Raw genomic sequence first — 9,074 nt, 5'->3', positions numbered from 1 at the left:
CTACCCTCAGTCAACAGACCATAGGGCAAATCCACAACATACATTTATTTATTTATTTTCCAAAAAAATTATCTTATTTTAATTACCTTATCATTACTTCCTCTATTACTAAATCTAATCTAACTTCTATATCTGTAGCCTACCTATTTCTACCTGTCTGCATTTAAATACTTATTTTAACATATTTTTTCAAATACACTTTAAATTTAGTCCAATCTTTCTCCACCGCGTCGTCCATCTGGTTTCGGAGTTTCCTGGTCAGTTCCGCGAGCTCCATATAATCCATCATTTTCATCTGCCAATCTTGAATCATAGGTATTTCTTCTGTCTTCCAAGTCTTTGCCAGTAAAATCTTTGCTGCTGTTGTGGCGTACATAAAAACTATTCTATCTTCTCTTGAAATTTCTTGGTTTAGAATGCCCAGTAAAAAGGCTTTTGTTTTTTTACTAAACGTGTTTTCCAACACTTTTTTCAATTCATTATAAATCTTATCCCAGAAGTCTTTTACTTTCGGGCACATCCACCACATATGAAAGAATGTCCCTTCTGCTTGTTTACATTTCCAGCATTTACTACATTGTCCATGGTACATTTTAGCCAACTTAACTGGAGTTAAATACCATCTATACATCATTTTCATTAGATTTTCTCTCAGGCTATTACATGCTGAAAATGTTATACCTGTCTTCCACAACCTTTCCCAATCCTCCAACATAATATTGTGCCCTACATTTTTTTGCCCACTCAATCATTACCGATTTAACCATCTCATCTTTCGTATTCCACTCCAGCAACAAATTATACATTCTAGACAGATTTTTAACCTTTGGTTCTATCAATTCCGTTTCCAACTTGGATTTCTCTGATTGAAAGCCATATTTCTTGTCTATTTTATTTGTTGTTGTTCAGTCGTTCAGTCATGTCCGACTCATCGTGACCCCATGGACCAGAGCACGCCAGGCACGCCTATCCTTCACTGCCTCCCGCAGTTTGGCCAAACTCATGTTAGTAGCTTCAAGAACACTATCCAACCATTTCATCCTCTGTCGTCCCCTTCTCCTTGTGCCCTCCATCTTTCCCAACATCAGGGTCTTTTCCAGGGAGTCTTCTCATGAGGTGGCCCAAGTACTGGAGCCTCAACTTCAGGATCTGTCCTTCTAGTGAGCACTCAGGGCCGATTTCCTTGAGAATGGATAGGTTTGATCTTCTTGCAGTCCATGGGACTCTCAAGAGTCTCCTCCAGCACCATAATTCAAAAGCATCAATTCTTCGGCGATCAGCCTTCTTCATGGTCCAGCTCTCACTTCCGTACATTACTACTGGGAAAACCATAGCTTTAACTATAAGGACCTTTGTCGGCAAGGTGATGTCTTTGCTTTTTAAGATGCTGTCTAGGTTTGTCATTGCTTTTCTCCCAAGAAGCAGGCGTCTTCTAATTTCGTGACTGCTGTCACCATCTGCAGTGATCCTGGAACCCAAGAAAGTGAAATCTCTCACTGCCTCCATTTCTTCCCCTTCTATTTGCCAGGAGGTGATGGGACCAGTGGCCATGATCTTAGTTTTTTTGATGTTGAGCTTCAGACCATATTTTGCGCTTTCCTCTTTCACCCTATTTTATACAACTCATTAATCTGGTAATATTGCAGCCAATGAGATACTTTCCCTTTCATCTGTTCATATGATTTCAATTTGTACGTATCTCCATCTTGAACCAAAATATCAGTATATCTTGGCCATTCACCTTCCATGTTTATTCTTTTATGAGCTTCAGCTTCTAAAGGTGAAATCCACCTGGGTGTTTTCCTTTCTAACAAATCTTTATATCTCAGCCAAACCTGGAACAAAGCATTTCTAATAATATGTGATTTAAAACCTTTATGGGCCTTAACCTTATCATACCACAACATACATTTAAAGCAAATTCAATGTTGAGGCCTTCATACTAGTGGCGCCCACCCTGTGGAACACCCTCCAGATGTCAAGGAGATAAATAGCTTAACAGACCACCCTCTCACTATATATAAGGGTCTGGTGACTTCTGTTTCAGTGTATCTGAAGAAGTGTGCACGCACATGAAAGCTCATACCAAGAACAAACTTAGTTGGTCTCTAAGGTGCTACTGGAAGGATTTATTTTTTATTTTTTATTTTGTTTTGACTATGGCAGACCAACACAGCTACCTACCTGTTAACAGACCTATATAGGGAGATCTTTAATGTTTGATGTTTTATTAAGCTTTTATATTTGTTGGAAGCTGCCCAGAGTGGCTGGGACAACCCAGTCAGATGGGTGGAGTACAAACAAAACAACAACAACAACAACAACAACAACAACAACAGGCACTACTATTGCACAGGGCTTGCCTCAAAGATTCCTAGAAATGGGAGCTTCACCCTCACAGAGCTACAATTCCCAGCACCCTTAAACAACTTGTCCCATAATTCATTGGGGTAAGTCATGTGCTTTGAAAGCATAATGTGCATCTGCCACCAGTATTTTATTTTTTTTCAGGTGGGAGGAAAGACTGACACGCTTTGTTGATTGGGGACAATATATTCTATAGAGGAAATAAGGATTCAGATTCAGGTTGTTCTTCAGTCTTGGGTCCTTAGATGTCGAGGGACTTTTTTCTCCAAGGAGCTCAATCTGCCATACATGGTTCTCCTCTTTCTCATTTAATCTCCATAACAACCCTGTGAGGTAGGTTAAGCTGAGAGAAACAGGGACTGGCTCATGGCTGAGGGGGGATTTGAATTCTAATCCCCCAGGTCCTAGTCTGATCCTTTTAACAACTCTACCACACGGGCCAAGCTTTGAGGCTTTCTTTTTTAAAAAATAGGTTCAACACGAAAGGAAAAGCCCAGGAAAGAAAGAGGAAAATAAGCAGATTCTGGCACCCCTTTTCACATAATGTTACATTATTCTTACAATGGCCAAGTGGGGCAATTTGTGGAAGAGGCGAGGCGAAATGGCAGTTGATCCCAGCCAAACTGATGGGAGGGGTAGCTGGTGGAGATTGTTCTGGGAGGAGCCAAAACACCAGATGGGGGATAGATGGGAGGGGCTTCTCTGCCTCTGACCCTCAAAGATTCCTGGGAACTGTGGTTTGTTATGAGCGCTGGGCGTTTTTAGGGGACTCCCTATTCCAGGGGTCAGCAACCTTTTTCAGCTGTGGGCTGGTCCACCGTCCCTCAGACCATGTGGTGGGCTGGACTATATCTTGGGGGGGCGGGGGGCGGGGAATGAACGAATTCCTATGCTCCACAAATAACCCAGAAATGCATTTTAAATAAAAGCACACATTTTACTCATGTAAAAATCACCAGGCAGGCCCCACAAATAACCCAGAGATGCATTTTAAATAAAAGGACATATTCTACTCATGTGAAAACACGCTGATTCCCAGACCGTCCGTGGGCCGGATTGAGAAGGTGATCCGGCCCACGGGCCTTAGGTTGCCTACCCCTGCCTTATTCCCTTAACAGAGCCACAATATTCAGAATGGTTTTTAACCATCAGCCTGTTTTCCAAGGGAACTCTGGGAACTCTAGTTCTGTGAAGGAAATAGGGAGTCTCCTATTAACTCTGAGCACTCATAACAAACTACAGTTCCCAGTACTCTCTTTTTGTGGCCATTCATTTTTCTCTTTGATGGTTTAGGCACAGAAGTCCATCCTCTGCCCACCTGTTTCGGAGGACTGGGTTCAGATCAAATGAATACAAAGGAGGATCTTCACCCAGTGCATGAGAGGCTCTCCTTGTGTGGACAGTGTCAGTCAGGCTCTCCAGGTACCTGACCACTGGCCATGCTGCTGTCATGTGACAAAGATGCCTAACTGCTGTAACTGTCATTCTAAGATGTAACTGTCATTTTAAGATATAACTGCCATTCCAGTCTGTAACTGTCTTTCAGTGCCATGTGAGTTACTTACCTTGACTGTGGTGACTACCGGTAGTTTCTCTCAGATTGTGTGCCAGTATAGAGAAGAGCCTGAATTCTATATGTGAACTATTTCTATGAAGTTTATTTTAAACTTAATAAAAGTTTTTATTTGTTTCAATGAAAACTCTGCTTAAATAATTCCCGCTGCGCGTCAGCTGCCTGGCGCTGAAGGGAGTTGTAGTCCAAAAGTACATCGAGGGCACTAAGTTGGGGAAAGCTGCTCACCACCTTAATAGAGCTACACTTAAGCCCTCCAGACATGCCAGGTTCTGCCCAATTTCGGGGGGCGGGGTCAGCATGTGTGCATGACATTATGTGCATGTTGCGTGTGTGTTCGCTGCGGCCACAGGTAGGCCGTGAGAGGCCAGCTGCAGCTGCAGGAGAGCCCCTGCTTGAACATTTTTGGGGGCCTTGCCCCCCATGTCATGGCTGCTGAATTACAACTCCCATCAGCCCCATTTGGCATGGTTAGGAATCAGGGGTGGTGGGAGATGTAGTCCAACAATATGTAGGGGAGACAGGTACTCCACTTTATATATATATATATATATATATATATATATATATATATATATATATAGTTTTGGCTAAAACTAAAACGGTATTGTAGCAGTGGCCCAAAGGGGCCACAATGAATATAATGTGAACCCCAATAAATCATTGAATATGCTATAATAGAAATGTTATGGTAACCTGTTGCTTTAAGGAAACTGATGATTTGGCATAATACCTTCCCTACTGGGAAAGAAGGACAGCAAATACGTCAATCACATTCAGAAAGCTAGTACATAAGTTGACACATAGAACAAAGGCCTAACACAGATTTCCATGCACGAAGGCTTAACACAGATTCCCATGCATGCAAACTAACGAAGATGTAACAAATCGGTGAGAACCAAGGTTCAGTTAGAAATGCTTATTGCGCGTGCGTATTAGATTAGGTAATGTACATGCGTACTAAACTAAAATGATGTAGTGAAATATGATTGGTTAATTTGAAATGCTTTGTCTGAAATGTTATAAATACCCCTGCCCAGACCTTTGGGCGGGGTTGCGGGCTTGCGAAATGATTCGACTGTAACCCTTATTGCTTTGCAATAAAGAAAACAAAATGGACTCCTAGCTCCTCTAGTCTCTGAGTTTTATTGGCGTGGCTCAGAAGAAGGGTCTTTGGCCCAATGCAACAGTATGGCCATTTGTTAACAAAATAGATTTAAATCAATGCAGCCCAATTTGCTGGGCGTAATCTAAGCCAGAGTCATAGTTCTTCCTGCCCCGGTTTTTTCTCTCTCCCCCTCTGATGTCGGACTCAGGCAGGGAATTTGTTGATGAATTACCTCTGAGCACGTGCAGAATGCTAGGTCCAGAGCCTCCTCAGTAAATCAGCCGATTTCCATGAGTCAAGGATAAGGAGCAAAGCTCATGGCTGGTTGCCAGGCAGTCTGTTGCTAAGCGCCCAAAGGGAGAAGGCCTAAGCCAACTACCTGCAATGCATTCCTTCCCCTTATTGGATCATTTCTAATTTCTGTTTGCCTGTTGCAATTACCTTGTGTAATTTTTATTTTCTTTTTAATTGCAAGGGCATGTAGTAAATCCATGTTTAAGATGTTTAAAATGGTGAGGTGCAAAGTAATTGAATACCGTTAAGTATTGCTGGGTGTAGGGGAACTTTATAACCTAATATTCTTCCCCAACAAGTTTTTATTCTTTCTCAATATCCCATTGCCAACTTACATTTCCCCCCTCCCCCCCCCCAGGCATTTGGCTGAGGAGAGAGAATAATTTTAATTTTTATCAGGGTTATATATCACTTACCGGTAATCATTATTTCATAACAATTTTCTCTGATACCTGAGTCCAAAAGAGAACATATTGTGCTGATGTCCAAAAATTCTCCCAGATCTCGATTGGAATATTTCTCCCTATATTCTATGCCCATTTAACAATGAAGCCTTGAACGCAAGGAAGTAATAAATTTTACATGTTTGCCAGACAGTGTTTGTTTGTTTAATGTAGGCCTACTATCCCCCCCCAAAAAATTCAGTCAATTTGCTAATTAGACCAGGGATTTCTAGAACATTCTTGTACTTGGGATATCCATTTGAAAACATTCAAACCACAGTTATCAAACTGCCAATATCATAATGCCATTATACAGATCTGTGGCACAACCCACACTCTAGGTAATACCTTGACTCAAAAAGGTTATTGTAGAGCAGGAAAAGGGCAACTAAAATGATCAAGGGAGTTGGAGCGACTACGCTATGCAGAAGATTTCCAAAGTTTGGGGCTTTTTAGTTTAGAGATAAGGCAAGTAAAAGGAGACATGCTAAGATGTGCATAAGCAGGACTATTTTTCTAGAAATAATGCATTCTCCACACAATGCATTAATTGATGCTTCACGTCTTATGAATGTGACCTTTCACATGCAGGGTTCGTAATTAGCAGGGCACGTGGCACATTTTGCACTGAAAGATGCTCCATTTGTGAGCTCCTCAAAAGGTCTGGGTGCGATTTTTTTTGTGCCTGGCTGACACTCAAGGATTACTGAAATGTATGTGCTTTGAAGCCTCAAGGTATGTGTTAAGGATAGACAATAAGGAGTTTAACAATAAAGAGCAGCTTTAAAAGCCAATGCAATTCTGGGCTGCATCAATAGGAGTATAGCATCTAGATCAAGGGAAGTAATAGTACCACTGTATTCCGCTCTGGTCAGACCTCACCTGGAATACTGTGTCCAGTTCTGGGCACCACAGTTCAAGAAGGATACTGACAAGCTGGAACGTGTCCAGAAGGGGGCAACCAAAATGGTCAAAGGCCTGGAAACGATGCCTTATGAGGAACGGCTTAGGGAGCTGGGTATGTTTAGCCTGGAGAAGAGAAGGTTAAGGGGTGATATGATAGCCATGTTCAAATATATCAAAGGATGTCATATAGAAGAGGGAGAAAGGTTGTTTTCTGCTGCTCCAGAGAAGCGGACACGGAGCAATGGATTCAAACTACAAGAAAGAAGATTCCACCTAAACATTAGGAAGAACTTCCTGACAGTGAGAGCTGTTCGGCAGTGGAATTTGCTGCTAAGGAGTGTGGTGGAGTCTCCTTCTTTGGAGCTCTTTAAGCGGAGGCTTGACATCCATCTGTCAGGAATGCTTTGATGGTGTTTCCTGCTTGGCAGGGGGTTGGACTGGATGGCCCTTGTGGTCTCTTCCAACTCTATGATTCTGTGAGTAGAGTGTTTTGAAAACTGAAGTATGGTATCAATATTTTTATTGTAAATGCCAAATTAAACACGTATTAACAATTTCTGTACAAAAATGTGATATTAACAATGTGTCACTTATGTGAATTGCATATTAGTTCATGCTTATGAAATAAGAAATAAAGTGTTGCCAACCCCCCCCCCCAAATGGCGACTAGACATTTTGTTTTTGCACCCACAACCCAGGTCCCAGGAGCCATTTGGCTCCTAGCTTTTGTATCCCAGTTTCTAACACTGTTCACATGGTAGGTAGCCAATGTAACTTCTCCCAGGATCAGTTAAACACTACCGAATAGTGTTTTTTCACACACTAGGGGCTTATGTGAGGTTTCACTCCAGAATTAATTCTCTATTATCTTCAGGTTTTTTTGGGGGGGGATGTGAGCTGTTGCTGGAGGTTCTCCCCCACATCACATGGTGTAAACTCGCCTTCTTTCATAGTTATTTACGATCACAGTTCCTGACATGTCATGGAATTTCCCGCCAGAGTTAGAAAAACAAGTCTCTGAGGGTTGGAGCATAATTTGAGGGCATGTGGGGACAGAAGTCACACTGTCTGAGTGAAACACACAATCATTGGATACAATCCATAATGTCTGTGTAATATTTGTTTAGCACAGAGCACAGGTGGGCTTGCCAACCAATTCCTGATATGACAAAGTTTGCTACTGGGGCTTTTTTTGAACCCGACAATGAGTTCTCAGTGTACAGCCTCGGTTATGTGGGTCCTCTGATGCTTAACGAGAGTGCATCTTTGGCCTAAGCTTTTCTCACACTTGGCACATTTGAAAGGTTTCTCGCAGAAATGTTTCCTTTGGTGGCCTACCAAACTATCCCTCCGGGAAAAGCTCCTCCCACACTGGGGACACATGTGTGGCTTCTCTCCTGTGTGGATCCTCTGATGCCTCATCAAATGGGCTCTTTGACGGAAGAACTGGCCACACTGAGGGCATTCAAACGGTCGCTCCCCAGTATGGATCCTCTCGTGCCTGGTCAATCGTTCTCTAAAAGGGAAACACTTCCCACACTCGGGACATTCATAGCATCTCTTTCCTGCACGAACAAGTCTCTGTAAATTCTCTCTTGGGTGGAAAGTGAGCCCACCCTCAGAGCATTCATTCGATTTCTCTCCAGTGTGCAGTCTCTGATGTCTCATCAGATTTTCTCCCTGCCTGAAGCATTTCCCACAATCAAGGCACTTGAAAGGTTTCTCTCCTGTCTGTATTCTCTGGTGTTTGGAACGGAAAGCTTTTTGCTGGGTGTTTCCCTTCCTCTTCAGATAGTCAGAGTGGTCCTCTCCATTATAAGCCGTAAGTCCTATGTTGCGGCGGTGGTACCTTCTTTGGTATTTGGAAACGAAGGAATTTTCTGCTCTGGAGTATCGCACGGAGGGTTCATTATGCATATCTTCTAAAAGCTCCCTCGAGCCATTTTCTCCCCTCACTGGTTCCTTCCCCTGTTGCACAGACTCACATCTCTGCTCATGAATTGCTCCAGCTCCAGAAACAGTCCGTAGAGATAACTTCATTATCGTCCCTGTCTCTCCCTGCTGTGAGGGGTTCACCTTGATCAGACATCTCTTTTCATCACCTGAAGAGACAGAATTGATTTTTTTTTAAAAATCTAGGTTCTTGTCACCTTTCCTAGCCTTCATGCCAACCTTCCCTCCTGCTCTCTCTCTCTCTCTCTCTCTCTCTTTCTCCAAGGCTGTCGTTGCTAAAACTCCTCTTTGTTTCCTGTATCTATGATCATATCCCACAACAACCATGCCTTTATGTTTAGAAGTTAATGGGCTTTAGGTGACCAGGATTTCCAGCGATTGAGGTGAGGCTTCAGGGCCCAGCAGAATTCCTCACAGACCAAAACTTGAA

This window comes from Lacerta agilis, chromosome 2, assembly GCF_009819535.1.
Source record: "Lacerta agilis isolate rLacAgi1 chromosome 2, rLacAgi1.pri, whole genome shotgun sequence".
In the NCBI taxonomy this organism is placed as follows: Eukaryota; Metazoa; Chordata; class Lepidosauria; order Squamata; family Lacertidae; genus Lacerta; species Lacerta agilis.
Note: the sequence above shows the minus strand (reverse complement) of the source record.